Source organism: Aethalodelphis obliquidens, unplaced genomic scaffold, assembly GCF_003676395.1.
Source record: "Aethalodelphis obliquidens isolate GAN/ISIS:26980383/991018 unplaced genomic scaffold, ASM367639v1 scaffold135, whole genome shotgun sequence".
Lineage (NCBI taxonomy): Eukaryota > Metazoa > Chordata > Mammalia > Artiodactyla > Delphinidae > Aethalodelphis > Aethalodelphis obliquidens.
This window is the reverse complement of record NW_020838079.1, coordinates 624514-647465: the sequence shown is the minus strand read 5'-3', so window position 1 is coordinate 647465 and position 22952 is coordinate 624514. Positions and strand designations below refer to the sequence as shown.

The following is a 22952-nucleotide window of genomic DNA, read 5'->3' as shown; positions in this document are numbered from 1 at the left end:
AAATAATCCAGGCACAAAAAGACAAATATTTTATAGTTCCACTTACACAAAATATCTACAATAGGCAAATTCATATAGACAGAAAGTAGGTTAGAAGTTACCAGGGATTGGGGGAAGGGAGAATGGTGAGTTATTGCTTAATGGGTACAGAATTTCTATTTGGGGTGATAGAAAAGTTTTGGAATAGATAGTGGTGATGATTGCACAATACTGTGAATGTACTTAATACACTGAATATTATACTTAAAATGGTTGCAATGGCATATTTTATGTTTTATATACTTTATCACAATGATATTAAAATTTTAAAAATAAAGATAGACCACATCGTGGACCACAAAGAAATCTCAGCAAATTTAAAAGAAGGAAATCAAACAGGGTATATTTTCTGACCAAAATAGAATCAATCAAACAAATTAATAAAGGATAATAGGATAATCTCCAAACATTTAGATACTTAAAGAACACACTCCTGAATAATCCATTTGTCAAAAAGCAAATTTCATGGAGAATCACAAATTACATTTAAATGATTTAAAATGAAAATACAACATATCAAAATTTGTGGGACACAGCTAAATCAGTGCTGAGAGGGGAATTTACAGTACCAAATCCTAAAAAAAAAAAGGATAATCTCAAATCAATAATTTAAGTTGCCACCTTAACATACTAGGTAGAGCAAATTAAATGAAACTGAAAACAATAATAATATAGAAAATGAAACAGAAAGGTGGTTCTCTGAAAATGTCAGTAAAATTGACAGATCTCTAGCAGGACTGACAAATTTAAAAACGGAGAAGACATAAATTGCCAAAATCAAGAGTGAAGTGGGGTATCACCACAAACCCTACAGACATCAAAAGGGTAATAACAGAATACATCTAACAACTCTACACACATAAACTTGACAAGTTACATAAAATGAACTGCTTCCTCAAAAACCACATACTACTGCAACTCGCCAAATATGAAATTATTTGAATAACCTATAACTATTAAGGAAATTGAATTTGTATTTGAAAACTCCCAAAAAGAACGCTCCAGGCCTAGATGGTTTCACTGGAGGATTCTACCAAATGTTTAAAGAAGAATTCAAACCAAATCTAAATCTTTCCAGAAAATAGAAGAGGAAGAAACACTTCACAACTCATTTCATTAAACCAGTGTTATCCTGATAACAAAACCAGACAAAGACAGTACAAAAAAAGGAAAACTACAGACCAATATCTCTGCTCTGTGCATTCCATAGCTGAAAGACATAACAAGCAGCATCTGAGGAGCATACAAAACAAAAAGGAAAAAATAAAACTGTCCCTATTTGCAAATGACATTATTGTCTACAATACAATCCCAAGGAATCTACAAAAACCTCCTAGAACTAATAAATGTTTTCAACAAGGTCTCAGGATACAAGATTGACATACAAAAATCAATTGTATTTCTATGTACTATCCATGAGCACATGGAAACCAAAATTTAAAATACAATGCAATTTATAATCAGCTTTTAAAAAATGATATACTTAGGTGTAAATCTAACAAAGAATATACCAGGGCTTCCCTGGTGGCACAGTGGTTGAGAGTCCGCCTGCCGATGCAGGGGACACGGGTTCATGCCCCAGTCCGGGAAGATCCCACATGCCGTGGAGCAGCTGGGCCCGTGAGCCATGGCCACTGAGCCTGCACGTCCGGAGCCTGTGCTCCGCAATGGGAGAGGCCACAACACTGAGAGGCTCACGTATTGAGATATATATATATATATATATATATATATATATATATACACACACACACACACACATACCAGACTTGTATGTTAAAACTACAAAACCCTGATGAAAGATATCAAAGATCTACATTCATGCAAAGACATACCGTGTTCATGGATTAGAAGACTCCACGTAGTAAAGATGTCAATTCTTTCCAGATTTATGTACAAGTTTAAAATAATTCCTATCAAAATTCCAGTATGTTTTTTGAAAATATAGACAAGATTATTATTAAATTTATATGGAAAAACAAAGGAACTAGAATAGCTAAAACAATTTTATAAAAGAAGGATGAAGTGGGAGGAATCACTTTACCAATTTTGAGATTTAATATATAGGTACAGTAATCAAGACTGTGTGGTATTGGCAAAGGAATAAACACATCAAAGAGCAGAATAGAGATCCCAGAAACAGACCCACACAAATACAGCCAACTGATTTTTGACTAAGGTCCAAAAGCAATTCAATGGAGGAAAGACAGCCTTTTCAATAAATAGTGCTGGTGCAGTTGAACTTCCATCAGCAAATTGGTAAATTTAGTTTAAGAAAAAGTAGAAATCTATTTTACTGTTTTTGCAGCTTCTCTTTAGATTTGAAAATTTTCAAAATAAAAAAATTGGGGAAGAGACATATAAAATATATTGCAATTATATTTATTTACAGTGGAAGATATACCTGTTGGGTAACCACAATAGTCTTATCTACTCCAAGGGCATTTCTTTCCCAGGATCAAGGGACCTAGGAAACTGAATTAGTAAGTCAGAAGGTTACTTGATGAGCATGGAATCAGAGTAAAGGAAGTGACTGTTTCATAATTGAGTCTACATCCTTAGGGACCACAATATGTGTGTCTGTCATATACGTGGTCTACCCAGCTCCCTCTGCTCTCCAGCCACTGCACAAATGTACACACTTCCCTCTCCCATCCCTTCCTGTCCCTCTGCATAGTGAGGAGTGGGGGGTGCTGGACAAACAGTAACATATCTTCACTCTCTAATCCCTCTTTTTCAAATAACTCATACACCACCTCTCTGTAGCACCTTATTCTTCAGAGAGTTTACAGTAAAACTGATTAGATTGCAGCTTTCTTCGAGTACATTCCAGTCTTGCAGATATGCCCTGATCACCTTGATTACACTTGGATATTTCCCAGGTCTCCATCAGCAACACATCTACAACCATGTCTTTGTGTTATTTCACTCTCAGAATCATTCTGAGCCTATCTCCAAATTCCCGGGTCACCTTACTGCAGCCTAGACTCTGACTACACTTATTTCTTTAGTTTGATTTATTTTGCCAAGGTCCCATCATAGACAGATTTTTTTTCAAGGTGTTGACAATATTACTGCTTCTTTTGGTGTCTTTGCCACTGCTCTACAAATGTATTTTTGCAAACAGTATGAGCTAAAGAAGGTATAATAGATGAAATGATAAAATTAGATTTTATATATATATATATATATGAAAGTGCTTTGAAAGTTAAAAGCACTGAACAAGTATAAGAGATGATTATTGCTGTAATTTAATAGGTAAAGCCACTGGCTGCTTCAGGCCAGCCCTCATAGGAGAGGAGCACTTGAGGATACTCCAGCCAGTCTGCTCTGTAGTTTTTCCACCTCACATTTCTCTCCCATTTTCAGTCACATGATGATTAAGTCTCTGGGGAATGAATCATGCTGCCAAAGCCACAGAGACTGATTTATAAAGCAGACCTCAAGGTGGTCATTTATAATGAGCAGTATATTAGGCAAGACAAGACTTTGATCAACAGCATAAAGGCCCTCCTGGCTGGTGGGTCGTCCCAGTCAAGAAACAAGTTATACACCATAAAGCTGCTCAGCAAACACCTAATTAGAACAAAAGGAATTGGATAGTCTCCAGAGTTTTGTTCTTCTTTTAATCAAGCCTAGGTACCTGAGAAATTGCCCTTCTCCATACTAGGAATAGTTCTGTCTACAGAAGCAAAGACGCCATTGTCCAAAAATAGATAGTCCTCTCCATGGTCGTTCCTGGAGATGCACTGACAGATTTTCTCTTGTTCACCCATCTCACTTTGCCAGTCATCTAAGTACCTGTCTTTACAGCATTACCTCGAGACAATCATGTTACAATTTTTGACATTACAGTTTACCTTAACATTAGTAACATTTTAGGGTGGTCATTTCTTGACACCTTAATATCTCCGTTTCGCAATATACAACAGGTTACCATGGCAGGCAGGCCCCATTGTTTACCACTTCAAAATGTGCTCATCCAACAGTGCCACAAAGAAACTTATGCTTCACTTCTTAAACTTTTTCATCTTTTTCCCCATCTGCCAAATAGCCAAAGTGCACTCTAGTGCCTTTAGGATATTACCAAAAGCCAGTCTGTTGCTTTGGTGCAAAAGTGTGGGTGCTACCTGAAGGCAAAAAGGAATACCTGCAGGTCTGTACCCAGCACCAACTGGGAACCAGAAATCTAGTCTGCTAAAGTTCAAAGGGAATGGAGAAACCTGAAGCTTAGAAAAGATAAATGATTCAATAAAATAGTATATATGAAAGTGCCTAGCGCAGGCCCTCAATAATAGTTAGGAAAAAGAAATGAGCAAATTGTCCAAGGTCTCCCAAATAGTGAGTGGTAGGGCCAAAACTCACGTAGTTGTTTCCCCACTAACACAGTGCCTCAAAAGTCATCTTGAAAAATATTTTGCTTTCCATCCTACTTTTCAGAAGTATTTTGTGGGGAAGAGCAGAGAGAAGCATCTGCTCGTATTTCATTGTAGACTGGAACTTGTTGACTTCAGCGTCAGAGTAACTTTCTCTGAAGGCTTCCCTGAGCCCCTTCTTGTTAGCCCCAGCGCCCTTTGATTAAAATCTGCCTTTTATTATCACTTGCACTTCCTTCTCTCCTATTTCTGGCCTCCTGAATATAAACTCTTGAAGTGTCCACTCATCTTTATACGTCTCACAGTGAGGCCCAGCGTAGAGTCTGGCATATAGTAAGTACTCAGCAAATTTCTGGTAATTTGAATTGAGTTCCATTAGCTGCAGCTTCTGTGATTCTCCATGATTTTTTGCCTGAGCCCTCTGTCTCCTGTCTCAATTCCTTTTAACAGTTTTTACTACGAGCTGGGTGAAACTAGTTATGCTATCCTCAAGATTCCACGGAACTCTTTTCAAAATCTTTTCCTCCATTTTTCTTCACAGCTCCATTTTTGGTGAACTCTGCTTCCATCACCCCTTTCATTCATTCATTCACTCATTCACTCACTCACAAATGCACAGTGAAGTAGACAGAGGGGCCCTACCTTTTAGAACTTGTAGTCTCCTGGGAGATCAGCAGTAAACAAGTAATAAAATAATTGCAGATTGTGATAAGTGCTAAGGAAATAAACAGATGATACCGAGATCAGGACTGACCTCTCTGAGGGGATCAAATCTAGGTCTGAAGTACCAAAGCCATGAAGAACCCAGCCAGACAAAGCTGCATTTCAGGGAACAGCATGTGAAAAGGTAGGAAAGAGCTGGATATGCTCAAGAAAAAGCAGAAAGGTTGTGCGACTGGGGTGTATTGAGTGAGGTGAGGGGGGTGGGATGAGGTCAGAGAGGCAGGCAGGAGCCACACTATGTAGGAGACTAGTAGGCTGAGGTAAGGAGTGTAATCTGACTCTAATTGTAGTGGGGGTCAAAGAGTTTTTAAACAGAGGAGTAACGTAAGCGAATTGACATTTTTAGAAGATGGTGCTGACTACTGTGTGGAGACCACATAGTGTGGGGACAAGAGAGGGTGCAGAGACCACTGTCCAGGCTAATACACTGGTCCAGCTGAGGACTGCTGGGGCCTGGACTAGGGTGGTGGCAGTGAAGATGGTGTGATTCAAGAAATATTTTTGAAGTAGAATTGAAGGATTCTGGATTTGCCGATAATTTGAATGGGGAACCTCTTTGTTTTACTCTTTAGGAAGGTAAAGCACAGGAAGACTAAGTTAATAGGGAATAATTTTTGTGCTGTAACTGAACCCTGATTTCCTAACTGCTGGTCTCGTGTTCTTTCTGTGTACTACTGTGCTTTTCATAATCTTCAGCAATTCTCACTACCTTTGTGTCTTCTCCCAAATGCAATCATTCACCAAATCCAGCCCCCTCCTTTTCTGTGCCCCCTGAATCTCCTGCCTGCACTTGCCATGCCCATTCTGCTCTGGGTTATTGTGACTGCCTTCTGGCTGGCCTTGCTGCCTCCTTCCAGCCTTGCAGTGCAGGTCATTTTTCATGGCTTCGCTTCAACCGTGTCTCTAATAACTCTCCAGCAACTCCCTACTCATTCAAATGAAAATCCGGACTTTGGGCAGTGGCTTCATAGCACTTCCCCAGCTAGGTCCACCCAACCCTTCCTGTTTGCTCTTGTCTCCCATTATAACCCAGCCCACATCTTCAATTTTAGTCTTTTTGTGGCTACCCCTCCCAGCTCTGAGCTATTAGGCCAGCTGCTTTGTGTATGAAATTCCCCTCTTTTGCTCTCTCTTCTTGACTAGCAAGTCATAGATTTTTCCTGAATCATTTCAGTCATTCATTCTTTATTTCATCAAATAATAATTGAGTACCTCCTTTGGGCCCGACACTACTAGCTACTAGGCATGAAAAAATCAGTAGAGATGGTACCTGCCCTCAAGCAGCTTGGAGTCTGTTGGGGGAGGCAGATCTGTAATCAAATAATCACGATGTGTTGTATTAAGTGGCCCAGGGGCTATAGATACAGAATGCTGGAGCTACACACAAGAAGTAGCAACAAACCCTACTGAGGGAAACAAGAAAGGCTTCACAGAGGAGGTGGCATTTGAATTGAGTAGAAAGGTATATAAGTATTTTTGAAGGTGAAGAGAAAGAGTAAGGGCATTTCTGGAAGAAAGCATCCGTTGTTATTTGATAATCATAATAGCTAGCAGGTACTGCTTTTTCAGGTATATATATACTTGTGATAGGGCGGCATATGCTGGGATTATAGTGACAGGTTCAGTACGGCTGGAGTATGGGACACATAGAAAAGCATATTGGAAAATGAGAATAGAAGGAGAGATTGGGACAAGATTCTACAAGCAGTAGGAGCCAGGAGAGATTTTTTTTTTATTTTTTGGCTGTGTTGGGTCTTCATTGTTGTGTGCAGGCTTTCTCTAGTTGCAGCAAGTGGGGGCTACTCTTCGTTGTGATGCATGGGCTTCTCATTGTGGTGGCTCCTCTTGTTTCAGAGCACAGGCTCTAGGCATGCGGGCTTCAGTAGTTGTGGCTCACGGGCTGTAGAGCACAGGCTCAGTAGTTGTGGCGCATGGGCTTAGTTGCTCTGCAGCATGTGGGATATTCCTGGACCAGGGCTCGAACCCATGTCCCCTGCATTGGCAGGCAGATTCTTAACCACTATACCACCAGGGAAGTCCCCAGGAGAGATCTTTAAAAGAGGGAGTGGCAGGCTTCCCTGGTGGCGCAGTGGTTGAGAGCCCGCCTGCCGATGCAGGGGACACGGGTTCGTGCCCCGGTCCGGGAAGATCCCACATGCCACGGAGCAACTAGGCCCGTGAGCCATGGCCGCTGAGCCTGCGCGTCCGGAGCCTGTGCTCCACAATGGGAGAGGCCACAACAGTGAGAGGCCCGCGTACCACAAAAAAAAAAAAAAAAAGAGGGAGTGGCATGATCAGTTTTGGAACTGTGGCAGCTACAGTTGGTACACAGGTTATAGAACCATGGAGGTGATTACAGAGGTCACGTGAGAGATGAAGGCTTCAACCAAGGTGAAGGCAGAGGGAACAGAGAAGAGGACATATCTACACTAAGACTGACAGGGTTGGGAGTCTGATTGGACATAGTGGAGTGGGAAAAAGCAGAATCAGGAGATGACTCCAAGATTTCTAACAGGATACCATTAAGTGGGATAGAGAACAGAAGAGGAGAAAGGGTTTAAGACAGAAGATCACGAGTTTATTTGGAGCAATCTGAGTTTGAGTCACCAATCAGCATACAAGTAGAAAAGTCCAGGAAGCAAATGGGTACAAAAGTGTGGTGCTCAGAAGAAAGCTTGCCACTCACAGCATCTAAAAATTCATCCATTCTCTAAGCGCTATATCTCTTCCTGTGTATTCTGAGTGTTATGCTAATTGTACACTTGTCTACCCTAAAAGTCAGGGGTCCTCCTCAGTATGAAGCTTATGTCCTTGCAGTAGCCTACAAGACCCAGCATGATCTGCCCTCTATCACCTCTCTGACCTCATTTCCTACTGCTCTGTCCTCCACCACACTGTCCTGCTTGCTGTTCTTAGAAGGTATCAGGCACAAGGCACACTCCCACTTCAATATATATTTTGCACTGGATGTTTCCTCTGCTTAGAATGCTTTACTGTGGATGTTCACATGACTAACTCCTTCAAGTCTTTGCTCAGTTGCAACTTTTTCAATGAGACTTACCCTGACCACCATATTTAATACTATAGTTGCCCATCCCCACTCCCTGACCACTCACACTTTTTTTTCACCAATAGCACTAATCATCTGCTAACATACAGTGTAATTTACTTATGTATTATGTTTATTGTTTATCAACTCTGTCTCTCCTCTAGAATGTAAGCTTCTTGAGGGCAGAGATTTTTTTCTTTTATTCACTAATATATGTCAAGCACCTAAAACAGTGCTTGGAGCATGATAAACACTCAGTATATATTTATATTTGTTGAATAAATGAATGAGAGTATAGGTTCCTGCATCAGTCTCCCTTCTAAAATTTTTGTTTGCATGGGCCTTGTACCCTCAGGGCCAAATAGAAATATAGGAAGAGGAAATGAGTAGATATAAGAATAACTTAATGCCATTTGGCAGCCACACATTTCTGGTGTATTAAAATAAAGCCTTTCTTAACTGGCTCCTTTCATAGTTTGTATGACTTATTGCTACTGTAGAAAATTACCACGAACTTAGTAACTTAAAACAGCACAAATTTATTCTCATACAGTTCTGGAGGTTAAAAGTCTAAAATGGGGCTTCCCTGGTGGCGCAGTGGTTGAGAGTCCGCCAGCCGATGCGGGGGACACGGGTTCGTGCCCCCATCCGGGAAGATCCCACATGCCGCGGAGCGGCTAGGCCCGTGAGCCATGGCCGCTGAGCCTGCGCGTCCAGAGCCTGTGCTCCGCAACGGGAGAGGCCACAGCAGTGAGAGGCCCACGTACCGCAAAAAAAAAAAAAAAAAAGTCTAAAATGGGTCACAGGACTATATTCCTTCTGGAGGTTCTAGGGAAGAATCTGTTTCGTTGCCTTTTCCAGCTTCTAGAGGTCTCCTGCATGCCTTGGTTCATGGTTCCTTCCTCCATCTTCAAAGTACATCACTCCAACCTCTGCTTCTGTCACCACATCACCTCTCTGACTGTGTATTTCCTGCTTTCCTGTTTCCCTTATGAAGATCCTTGTCATTACATTGAGTTCACCCATATAATCCAGGATAATCTCCCCATCTCAAGATTGTTAATCATGTCTGCAAAGTCCCTTTGGCCATGTAAGTTAGCATATTCACAGATTCTGGGTATTACGACTTGCACATCTTCAGGGAGCAAGCATACAGACTAAGACACAGATTGACAAGGGTTTGTTCAAAGGTGTAACCTAGTTCTGAAGACACCACACACCCTGGAGACATGTGTAGATTCAAATGTTCTAGGGCAGCACTATCCAATAAAACTTTCACAATGATGGAAATGTTCTATATCTGCACTGACCAATACGGTAGCCACATGTGGTTATTGAGCACTTGAAATGTGGCTAGTGGGACAGAGGAACTACATTTTTCATTTTATTTTATTTTATTTTCACTAATTTACATTTAATAGCCACATGTGGCTAAGTGGTTAGTATTGGACAACAGAGGCCTGCAGCTGGGGGAAGGGACAGACAGTAAGGAAAATTTTTTTGTCTAAGTTTTAACTTTGAGTAGAATTTTTTTTTTAAATACCTCCCTGAGATTTTATGACACCTGGTTTGGAGATTGAATATATATTATGTGAATGGCACAAAAAATCACAGGCCACGATTTTTAATTTAAAGTGGACCTAGGTTTGTGATGCCTCAAACACCAGGGAAAATCAAATTGAAAGCTTTCATGGGAGAACACTGTTACTCTCGGGCCACATGGAAATCCCACAGAGAGTTCTAACAAAGTCCTTCACAATCAAAAGTCACAATTTACACAAGAAAACCAACTTCCAGGAGGAAGCAGTCAACAGGGAAAAAAAAAAAAAGTAAAACATAACTAGACCCACAAAGATTTTAGATATTTACATTATCATATACAGGATATTAAATAGATATGTTAAATACATTTAAGGAAATAAAAAAGTACAGAGCAAGAGACTATCAAAAATGACCTGCTACCTCATAGCACAGGGAGATCAGCTCGGTGCTTTGTGACCACCTAGAGGGGTGGGATGGGGAGGGTGGGAGGGAGGGAGATGCAACAGGGAAGAGATATGGGGATATATGTATATGTATAACTGATTCACTTTGTTATAAAGCAGAAACTAACACACCATTGTAAAGCAATTATACTCCAATAAAGATGTTAAAAAAAATGACCTGCTAGGTTTGAAAAAGAACTAAATAGAATACCTAGAAATGAAAAATATAATAATTGTTATTAAAAACCTTGATGAAGTTTTATGCATCAGTTGATGAGAAATTAGGAAACTGGAAAATACATCTGAAAAAATCACACAAAATTCAAAAAAGAGGTACAAAGAGATGGAGAATATGAGTGCTTAAGAGATATGGAGGATAAAGCAAAAAGGCCCAATATTAATCTCTTTAGAATTCTGCAAAGAAATAATAGAAAAGGGGGAGAACCATTCAGATAAACCATAGCTGGAAAGTTTCCAGAATTTTGAAAAAACAAAAATCTGCAGGTTCGGGAAAACTAAGAAATTCCAGGCAAGATAAATAAAAAGAAATTAATATCTACATGCATCACAGTCAACTGCAGAACACCAGAGACAAAGATAAGATCTTAAAACAAGCTACAAGGAAAAGACTGATCACATACAAAAGAACAAGTAGACCAATAGGTGACTTCTCAACAGCAACATTGGAAGCCATATTAGAATATAATGTTGAAAGTGCTTCGAGAAAATAATTTTCATCTTAAAATTATATATACTGTGGCCCACTCACTGAGCCGCCACTGAGGACTCAGCAGCTTCCCCCTTGAGCCCCCTCGCTTCCTGACGCTCTGTCCCCCCCACCCGCCTTTTCCAGCCGCCACTTTCTGCAGGCCATTTCCACCGAGGAAAAGGAATCGTATCGTATGTCCGCTATCCAGAACCTCCACTCTTTCGACCCCTTTGCTGATGCAAGCAAGGGTGATGATCTGCTTCCTGCTTGCACTGAGGATTATATCCATATAAGAATTCAACAGAGAAACAGCAGGAAGACCCTTACTACTGTCCAAGGGATCACTGATGATTACGATAAAAAGAAATTAGTGAAGGCGTTTAAGAAGAAATTTGCCTGCAATGGTACTGTACTTGAGCATCCAGAATATGGAGAAGTAATTCAGCTACAGGGTGACCAGCACTAGAACATATGCCAGTTCCTCGTAGAGACTGGACTGGCTAAGGACAATCAGCTGAAGGTTCATAGGTTTTAAATGCTTCTGGCTCACTGAAGCTTACGTGAGGATTTCCTTGCAATGAGCAAAATTTTCCTTCTGTCCCTTGTCACAAGTTTAAAAACCTCACAGCTTGTATAATGTAACCATTTGGGGTCTGCTTTTAACTTGGACTAGTGTAACTCCTTCATGCAATAAACTGAAAAGAGCCAAAAAAATTATATATACTGTGAAACTGTCTTCAGAGAATAAAGGCAACATAAAGGCATTCTAATATAAAAAAAATTTAAAGCATTTACCACCAACATTTGTCACTGAATAAGGAAAATTATCCAAAAAAGAAGTTCCGAGATATACAAAAGAACTTTAAGTAGAAAACAAAAGTTAAACATGTGGGTAATATTAGTAATTTATAATTTGTGGGATTAAAAGAAGACAAAAAACACAGAATTTAAAGGCTTCACAATAGCAACTCATGTTGTTGAGGATTAGAGTCAAAACATTTTAGGGGTCCCTTCAAGAAGAGGGTACATATGTTAATTAACTCTAGGTTTTATTGAATTAAGTAAGCATGTTAGAATTTCAAAGATAGCCACTAAAAGAAGAGAAAAAGAATGAATATCTTCCAAAGTAATAGAAGTGGAAAAGTGGAACAAGAAAAAATCAATTGATTCAAAAGAGGAAAAAACTCAGCAAAAATGGAACTCATGGAATAAAATAAGACAATATAAATAAATCCAAATATAAGTCTTTTTCTTAAAATACAGTTTTGGAAATTTAAAAACACTTTTAAATAACTCTTTAGGTCAAAGAAGAAATCTTAATGGAAATTAGAAAATGTTTAGAAATGAGCTTGTATGTTGCACCTAAAGTGGTGGTTACAGGGCTGTTTATAGCCTTAGGAGAGTATATTAAAAAGGAAGAGGGAGTTCTGTGGTGGCCAGGCTTTCACTGCCATGGCCGATGTTCGATCCCTGGTCAGGGAACTGAGATCCCACAAGCTGTTCAGTGCGGCCAAAAAAAAAGGAAGAAAGGCTGAAAGTTAATGAGCTAAGCATTCAACTTAAGAAGTTAGATAATAAACAATAGAATAAATCCAAAGAAAGCAGAAGGAAGGAAATAATAGACACAAAAGCAAAAATTATTAAAATATAAAACAAAGTAGAGAAGATCACCAAAGTCAAGAATAGCAAGAGTCTATGGCATTTGAGCCATGACTCAATCCCTTATCACAACTCCCCCCACCCCACCTCTGCTTTGCAGAATCTCTACCCCAAACTCACTACTCTGGGCAGATGCAGCCAAGAGGATGGAGGTTCCTTCCCCCTGCAGTACCCAGTCTGGGGTTATGATCTCACCAAGGGAAGGTCAGGCTGCTGGAATTTTTCATCTCTCCCAGCTCCATGTTGCAGAAGCTCAAGTCCAAGCAGGCATGGTCAAGAAAACCAGATCTCTTTTCCTCCACCCAGCTCCCACTCTAACCTGGGCAAAACTTTTTGGCCAACCCAATATAAACCCTGAACTGTGATAGTAGCCTCCAAACCACAAAGATATCCAACAATAAAGGTTAAAAATCTAACTGACTTGGGAGGCTTAAGCACAACCTTGACAATAAATGGCTTGTGCCAACCCAGGAGTAACCCCTAGGTAGTCAAGCAAAGAAATTTAAAACAAGGGGAAAAAATCAGAGCAGGGACATCAAGCTTTATACTATAGAGAGGATAAACTTTATAATTTTCATTCAAGTTATCAAACAAATAACCAAGAAATTAAAAGCCACCAGCCTGGGGTGGGGTGGGGAATCAGTATCCCATAGTTCCTACCATATATTGTCTACAATGTTCAGATTTCAACAAAAAAATTATGAGAAAAGTAATTTTTTCCTGCCCCTCCTCCAAAAAACAGGAAAATATGACCCATACACAGAAGGAAAAAAAAAGAAAAGGAAAGCAATAAAAATACTCTCTTTAAAGAGGCTCAAGTGGAGGATGTAGCAGACAGAGATTTCAAAACAATTGTTATAAGTATGCTCAAAGAACTAAAGGTTGCTTAAAAGAAGTAAAGGAATGTGTGATGGCAATGTCTCAATAAATATAAATTATCAATAAAGAAATCGAAATTAGGGCTTCCCTGGTGGCACAGTGGTTAAGAATCTGCCTGCCAATGCAGGGGACATGGGTTCAAGCCCTGGTCCAGGAAGATCCCACATACCACAGAGCAACTAAGCCCATGCGCCACAACTACTGACCCTGCGCTGTAGAACCCATGAGCCACAACTACTGAAGCCTGTGCACCTAGAGCCTGTGCTCTGCAACAAGAAAAGCCACCACAATGAGAAGCCCATGTACCACAACAAAGAGTGGCCCCTGCTCACTGCAGCTAGAGAAAGCCCACCCACAGTAACAAAGACCCAATGCAGCCAAAAATAAAATAAATAAATTTATTTTTTTAAAAAAGGAAAGAAATGGAAATTATAAAAAAGAACCAAATGTATATTCTGGAGTTGAAAAGTATAGTAACAAATGAAAAATTTGCTAGAGGGGGCTCTACAGTAGATTTGAGTTGGCAGAAGAAAGAATCAGTCCACTTGAGGATATAACAATAGATATTATGCAATCTGAAGAACAGAGAGGAAAACTGAAGATGAACAGAGCCTCAGCGAAATGTGGGATATAAATAAGTGCATCAATATATGCATAATTGGAGTACTAAAAAGAGAGGAGAGCATTAAAAGGACAGAAAAAGATATTCAAAAAGATTGCTGAAAACTGTTCAAATTTCTTATTTTCTCCTTTTTTTTTTTTTTCCTTATTTTGGCCACACTGCCTGCACGGCTCACAGGATCTTAGTTCCCTGACCAAGGATAAAACCTGGGCCCCAGCAGTGAAACTACAGAGTCCTAAACACTGGACCACCAGGGAATTCCAAAATTTCTCAAATTTGATAAAAAAAAAACTTTACACACCCAAGAAACTCAATTAATTCTAAGTAAACCCAAAGAGATCATACCCAGTATCATCATAGTAAAATGTTGAAAAACAAAAAGAAAATCTTGAAAGCAGGAAGAGAAAAAAACCACATCACATACAGAGGAACCCCCATAAGATTAACAGCTGACTTCCCATCAGAAGCAATGGAGTCAAGAAGGATGATATAGTCAGACTACTGACAGTTAAAAAAAAAAACACCAAGAATCATATATCTGGCAAAAATGAAGGTGAATTAAAGACATTCGCAGATGGAAAAAAAAACCCAGAGAATTCATTGCTAGGATACCTTTCTTTTTTTTTGACTTAGTGTATTATTTATTTATTATTTTGGAGTATAATTGCTTTACAATGGTGCGTTAGTTTCTGCTTTATAACAAAGTGAATCAGTTATACATATACATATGTTCCCATATATCTTCCCTCTTGCATCTCCCTCCCTCCCACCCTCCCTATCCCACCCCTCTAGGTGGTCATAAAGCACCGAGCTGATCTCCCTGTGCCATGCGGCTGCTTCCCACTAGCTATCTACCTTACGCTTGGTAGTGTATATATGTCCATGCCACTCTCACTTTGTCACAGCTTACCCTTCCCCCTCCCCATATCCTCAAGTCCATTCTCTAGTGAGGTGGATGGACCTAGAGCCTGTCATACAGAGTGAAGTAAGTCAGAAAGAGAAGAACAAATACTGTATGCTAACACATATGTATGGAATCTAAGGGAAAAAAAAGGTCATGAAGAACCTAGGGGTAAGACGGGAATAGGGTACCTTTTATTACGTATATTTTTATTATTTTGGCTGTGTTGGGTCTTTGTTTCTGTGCGAGGGCTTTCTCTAGTTGTGGCAAGCGGGAGCCACTCTTCATCGCTGTGCACGGGCCTCTCACTATCGCGGCCTCTCTTGTTGAGGAGCACAGGCTCCAGATGTGCAGGCTCAGTAGTTGTGGCTCACGGTCCCAGTTGCTCCATGGCATGTAGGATCTTCCCAGACCAGGGTTCGAACCCGTGTCCCCTGCATTGGCAGGCAGATTCTCAACCACTGCGCCACCAGGGAAGCCCAGATACCTTTCTTAAAAGAAATACTAAGTGAGGTTCTTCAGGCTGGAAGCACGTGATGTCAGACAATAATTTGAATGCACATGAAAAACAAGGAATGCTTATGAAGGTAATTATGTGGGTAATTAGAAAAGGCAGTGTAATTGCATATTTCTTCCCCTTTCCCCTCTTGACTGATTTAAAAATCAATTACATAAAGCAATATGAATATGATTGTATTATTGGGACTATAATATATAGAAACATAACATATTTGACAATAACAGCACAACAGAAGGGAATGGGAAGAAAGCTGTACTGAAATAAGGAAATGACAATAATGGTAATTCCAATCCACAGAAAGAAATGGAAAGAACCAGAAGAGTAAGAATGTTAGTGAACACTATAAATATATATTTATTCTCTTCTCTCAGTCTTTATTTATTTATTCATTTATTTATTTATTGTATTTTGGCTGCACTGTGAAGCATGAGGGATGGTTCCCTGACCAGGGATCAAATCTGGGCCTCTGCAGTGTAAGGGCCAAATCCTAACCACTAGGCCATCAGGGAACTCCTCTCAGCCTTTTTAAAAGACATAAAATTATATAAAGTAATAATTACAGCCATATATTGTTGGATTTATTACATATATAAATATATATGTATGTATGACAATGATATCAAAAAGGGGGAGGCAATGAAGCTATATAAAATGTCTGTATTTCACTAGAACTAAGTCAGTATAAATCTGAAGTAGATTCTAATAAGGTGTATATTATAAGCCCTAGAAAAACCACAATGAAAATAACTCAAAAATAAATAATTTTAAAATTCATTAAAGGAATTAAAATGTTACATGAGAAAATATCCACCTAATACTAAGTAAGATAACAAATATAGACATGTGACATATAGAAAACAAAAACCAAAATGGTGATGTAAATCCAAGCATATAAATAATAACAATAAATGTGACTGAATTAAACAATCCAATCAAAAGAAAGATATTATCAGACTGGATTTTAAAAAAAGACAAGGTCCAACAATATGCTGTCTACAGGAGGCACACTTTTCATCCAAAGGCACAAATAGGTTGAAAGTAAAAGGATCAAAAATGATATTCCATACAAACAACAACCCTAAAAAGCTGGAGTGGTTAAACTAATATCAAAATATAGACTTTATAGGGAATTCCCTGGCTGTCCAGTGGTTAGGACTCCATGCTTCCACTGCAGGGGGCATGGGTTCAATCCCTGGTCAAGGAACTAAGATCCCACATGCCACACGATGTGGCCAAAAAAAAAAAAAAAAGGAAAAAAAATAGAGACTTTATAACAAAAAAAAATTACTAGAGATGAATAGGGACATTTCATAATGATAGAAGGGTCAATCCATCAGGAAGATACAATTGTAAACGTATATGTACCTAACAACAGAGTCCCAAAATACATGAAACAATAATTGACAGACTGGACAGAGTGGAAGAGAGAAATAGACAAACAATAATAGTTTGAGAATTCAATGCCCACTTTCCATAATGGATAGAACAAGTAGGCAGAAGATCAAGGGAATAGAAGACTTGACCTAAACTAGACCTGACATAGATCTATGAAACACTACACTGGAAAACAACAGGACAAACATTCTTCTCAAATGCACATGGAACAGTCTCCAGAATAGACCATAGGCTAGGCCATAGAGCGTAGAAGGAGTGAAATCATACAAAGTATGTTTTCTGACCACAATGAGATGAAAGTAGAAATCAATAACAGGGAAATTTGGGAAATTCACAAATATGTGGAAATTAAAAAGCACATTCCTAAAATGACCAGTGGGTCATAGAAAAAACCACAAGGGAGGGACTTCCCTGGTGGCGCAGTGGTTGAGAATCCATGTGCCAATTCAGGGGACACAGGTTCAATCCCTGGTCCAGGAAGATCCCACATGCTGCAGAGCAACTAAGCCCATGTACCACAACTACTGAGCCTGTACTCTAGAGCCCATGAGCCACAACTACTGAGCCTGCGCACCACAACTACTGAAGCCCATGTGCCTAGAGCCTGTGCTCTGCAGCAAGAGAAGCCACCGCAATGAGAAGCCCGCGCACTACATCGAAGAGTAACCCCCGCTCCCGCAACTAGAGGAAGCCCATGCACAGCAATGAAGACCCAACGTAGCCAAAAGGAAAATTTTATATTTAAAAAAAACCACAAAGGAAAACAGAAAATAATTTGTGATGAAGGAAAATGAAGAAACAACATACCAAAATGTATGAGATGTAGCTAAAGCAGTGCTCAGAGGGAAATTTGTGGCTATAAACACCTATGTTAAAAAGAAAGATCTCAACTCAATACCCAACCTTTCATCTTATGAAATCTGAGAAAGAAGAGCTAACTAAATCCAGAGCAAGGATAAGGAAGGAAATAACAAAGATTAGAGAGGGAATACATGAAAAAGAAAAAATAGAAAATCAATGAAACCAAAACTTGTTTTTTGAAAATGTCAACAAAATTGACAAGCTTTTAGCTAAAATGACTAAGAAAAAAGAAGCAAGACTCAAATAACTTAAATCAGAAATGAAAGTGGAAGCATTACTACCAATTTTACAGAAATAAAAAGGATTATACTACAACTCAATAGCAAAAAAATAAAATCCAATTTAAAAATGGGCAGAGGATCTGAACAGACATTTTTTCAAAGAAGACATACAGATGGCCAACAGATACATGAAAAGTTGCCCAACATCACTAATCATCAGGGAAATGCAAATCAAAACAACAATGAGATAACACCTCACACCTGTTAGAATGGCTATTACCAAAACGACAAATGTTGGAGAGGATGTAGAGAAAGGGGAACACTTGTACACTGTTGGTTGGATTGTAAATTGGTGCAGCCATTATGGAAAGCCATTATGGAGATTCCTCAAGAAATTAAAAATAGAGCTACCATATGATCCAACAATTCCACTTCTGGGTATTTACCCAAAAAAATGAAAACACTAATTCAGAAAGATATATACACCCCCATGTTCACTGCAGCATTATTTACAATAGCCAAGATATAGAAAAAACCCAAATGTTCATCAGTGGATGAAGATGTGGTATATACAGTCATCCCTCAGTCTCCTTAGGAGATTGGTTCCAGGACACCCCACAGGTACAAAAATCCACGAATGCTCAAATCCCTTATATAAAAAGGCATAATATTTGCATATAACCTATGCACATCCTCCTGTATACTTTAAATCATTTTTAGATTACTTGTAATACCTAATACAGTGTCAATGCTATGTAAATAGTTGCTAGCATGCAGCAAATTCAAGTTTTGCTTTTTGGAACTTTATGGAATAAAAATATTTCTAATATTTTTGATCCATGGTTGGTTGAATCTGTGGATGTGGAACCCAGTGATACAGAGGGCTGACTGTGTATACAATGGAGTACTATTCCACCATAAAGAGCAGGAAATCTTGCCATTTGTGACACCCTGGACGGGCCTGGAGGGCATTGTGCTAAGTGAAATAAGTCATAGAAAGACAAATATCACATGATCTCATATGTGGAATCTAAAAAACAAAAACAAACAAAAAATAACCAAGCATAGATACAGAGAACAAATTGCTGCTTGCCAGAGGAAGGGGCTGGGGGATTGGCATAGATGAAATGGGTGAGGAGAGTGAAAAAGTACAAATTTCCAGTTATAAAATAAGTCATGAGGCTGTAAAGTATAGCATGATGACTATAATTAATAACACTGTATTGCATATTTGAAAGTTGCTAAGAAAGTAGGTCTTAAAAGTCCTCACTGCAGGAAAAAAATGTTGTAACTATGTTAAAAAAAAAAGGGTTATAAGAGGAATACTATGAATAATTTTATGCCAGCAAATTATATAATGTAGATGAAATAGGAAAATTCCTATAAAGGTACAAACTGCCAAAACTTAAGATTCAAGAAGAAATAGAAAATCTGCATAGACCTGTATCAATTAAACAGATTGGATTAGTAATCAAAAACTTCCCACCAAAGAGAGGTCCAGGACCAGATGGCTTCACTGGTAAATTCTACCAAATGTTTAAAGAAGAATCAAAAGCAATCCTTCCAAACTCTTCCAAAAAATAGAAAATAAGGGAACATTTCCTAACAATTTTATGAGGTCATAATTACTTCAGATTTCAAAACTTTTTACAAAGCGAAACTAATCAAAACAGTGTGGTATTGACATAAGGGTAGAGATATAGATCAATGGAATAGAATTGAGAGTCCAGAAATAAACCCTCATATTTATGGTCAATTGATTTTTGGCAAGGGTGCCAAGAAAATTCAGTGGGGGAAAGAATAGTCTTTTCAGAAATGGTTGTCTACATGCAAAAGAATGAAGTTGGGCCTCTACCTAACAACATGTATAAAACTTAAAACACATCAAAGATGTAAATGTAGTGCTGAAACTATAAAACTCATAGAAAACGTTGGTGTAAATCTTCATGACCTTGTATTAGGCAATGGTTCCTTAGGTACAACACCAAGAACGTAAGCAACAAAAGGAAAAAAATAGATAAATTGGACTTCATCAAAATTAAATACATACACTGGAATTCATTGAAATTCCTTTCTGTTACTAGCAATATCTTCAAGTAAGTGGAAAGACAGCTCATAGAAGTAGAGAAAATATTTGCAAATCATATATCTGATATGGGACTTGTATCTAGAATATATAAAGAACTCTTACAACTCAATAATAAAAGACAAATAACAATTTAAAAATAGGCAGAGGATCTGAATAAACATTTCTCCAAAGAAGATATACAAATAACCAACAAGGACGTGAAAAGATGTCCAACAATATTAGTCGTCATGGAAATGTAAATCAAAAACACAATGAGATAACAATTTCCCACTCACTAGGATGGCTAGAATCAAAATGACAGATAACAATAAGTGGTGACAAGATGTGGAGAAATGGAACCCTCACACACTACCTACTAGTGGGAATGTAAAATGGTACAGCTGTTTTGGAAGACAGGCTGGTAGTTCTTCAAAAGCTAAAGCATAGAGTTACATTATGACTCAGCAATTCCACTCCTGTACACCCAATGAAAACATATGTCCACACAAAAACTTGGACACAAATGTTCATAGCATTGTTCATATTGGCCCAAAAAGTAGAGACAACCCAGATGTCCATCAACTGATCAATATATAAGTATAATGTTGTATAGTCATACAATGGAATATTGTTTGTCAATAAAGAGGAATGAAGTACCTGAAGACCACAAATTCTATGATTCCATTCATATGAAATGTCCAGAATAGGCAAATGTATAGAGACAAAAAGTAGATTAGTGGTTGCCTAGGGCAACATGAGGTGAGGGGATGGAGAATGACTGCTAATGAGTACTGTTTTCTTTTAGGGGAACAAAAATATTATAAAAGTAGATTGTAGTGATGGTCACACCACTCATGAATACACTAAAATATATTGAATTATATACTATGAATAGTTAAATTGTATGGTATGTAGATTACATCTCAATAAAGCTGTTTCTTAAAGAGATAATGGTGGTTTGAACTAGTGTGGTATCAGTGTAGATTGTGCGGAGTGATAAGAATCTGTATATATTTTGAAGGTAGAGGAGGATTTTCTGACATATTGTGAGTGCTGTGAGAGAAAGCAAGGGCTCAAAGATTTTGCTCTGAGCAACTGGAATGATGGAGTGAGCAGCTGAGAGAGGGACTGTGGGAAGCTCAGTTTCGGGTAATAAGAGTTCAGTTTGGACATGTTGAGTTGGAGATGTCAAGCAGGAGGAAGGAATATATATATTCCTTCCTTACACACACACACACACACACACACACACGCATGATAGCTCCAGAGAGTGAGTTGAACTAGCATTGCAAAATAGGGTGTTAGCATATGGATAGAATTTAAAACCATGAGAATGGATGTGATCACCAAGGGAGTGTGGATAGCTAGTGAAGAGAAGAGGTCTAAGGACTGGCCCCTGGAACAGTCCAACATTAAAATGTTGGGGAAATGAGGAAGAACCAGCAAAGAAGACTGAGAGGGAATAACCAGTGAGGTAAGAGGAAAATCAAAAGTGTGTGCTGTCCTGGAAGCCAAGTGAAGAAGTGTTTTGAGGAGGAGGGAGTGACCAACTATGTCATATGCTGCTGAGAAATCAAATGAGATGAGGACTGAGATGTGACCATTGGACTTAGTAGCTGTGTAGTCATGGGTGACCTTGCCAGGAACAATTTTGATGTAACTAAGTGAAAAAGTCTGATTGGAATACATTTAAGAGAGAATATAAGGAGATAAGTCATTTCTATAAACCAACAACAAGAATCAAAACTGCAATTTTTAAAAAGATACAGTAGCAATAAAAATATAAGGTATCTATGTAGAAAATCTAACAAAGGATGTGTCAGAGATCCTCTATGGAGAAAATTATAAAACTTTATTGAAATAGAGAGCCATGTTCTGTACAGGTAGGGCTAATCAATATTGTAAAGATATCCTTTTCCCTGAGTCAATCATAGTATAATTCCAATCAAAATCCCAATAGGGTTTTTCATGGAATGTGACAAGTTGGTTCTACAATTTATATGGGAGTGCAAAGAAAAGCCAAGGCATTCTTGAAGAACAAGGTAGAAAAACTTACTCTCTCAGATATTAAGATTTATCATACAGCTATAGTACTTAAGAGTGTAAGTAAAGAGGTTTGACAAATAGGCCAATGGAACAGAATAAAAAACTCAAAAATAGACTTATTCCTGTTTGAAAATTTGATGTATGACAGGTAGCATTGCAGATCAGTGGGGGAAATGATTAATTCTATAATAACTAGTGTTGGGAAAATTGGTTAGCCATAAAGAAGTAATAAAATTAGATTCCCATCTCACATCAAACACAAAAATCAATTCTGGGTATACTAAATACTTTAAACTTCTAGAAGAAAATATAATTCAGAGGTTCTCAACTGGTAGTACCTCCACCCAGGGAACATTTGAAAATGTATGGGAGTGTTTGGGATTGTTATAATGACAGGAATAGTGCTAAAGGCATTTGGTACCCAGGGTCCAGGGATGCTAAAGTGTCCTGCAATGTAAGAGCCAGCCCCACATAAAGAATAAGTGCCCTGCCCCAAATGCCAGTAAACTCTTGGTCACAAAGAAACATGATAGGAGAAATTTTCTGTGATATTGGGATAGGGGAGAATTTCTTTAAAGAAATACAAAAAGCACCAACCATAAAGGGAGAAAGTAATAAATTCAGTGACATTAAAATGAAGTGCCTCTTTTCACCAAAAAACCCCAGAAAGTGAAAAGGCACAAAGTGGAACACCATATTTAGTGCTCATATAACTGACAATGTATTAGTATTTGAAATATACAAATTTCATATACCAATACATAAGAAAGAAAATCTGGAAGAAAAATGAGCAAAAGACATAAACAAGCCTTTCACAGAGGAGGATATCTGAATGCCAAGAGACATGAAAAAGTGCTCAACCTCATTAGTAATCAGGGAAATGCAAAATAAAACCACAA

The 22952-nt window shown here is 38.5% G+C and overlaps 1 protein-coding gene and 1 pseudogene across 4 annotated transcripts in view; both read left to right on the top strand.

Moving 5' to 3' along the window:
- The window catches only part of HDAC8 (histone deacetylase 8), a 244369-nt gene that overhangs the window by 146514 nt on the left and 74903 nt on the right, over positions 1 to 22952 (top strand). The window lies entirely within an intron of this gene.
- On the top strand, positions 10418 to 11595 carry LOC113616381 (eukaryotic translation initiation factor 1 pseudogene; annotated as a pseudogene).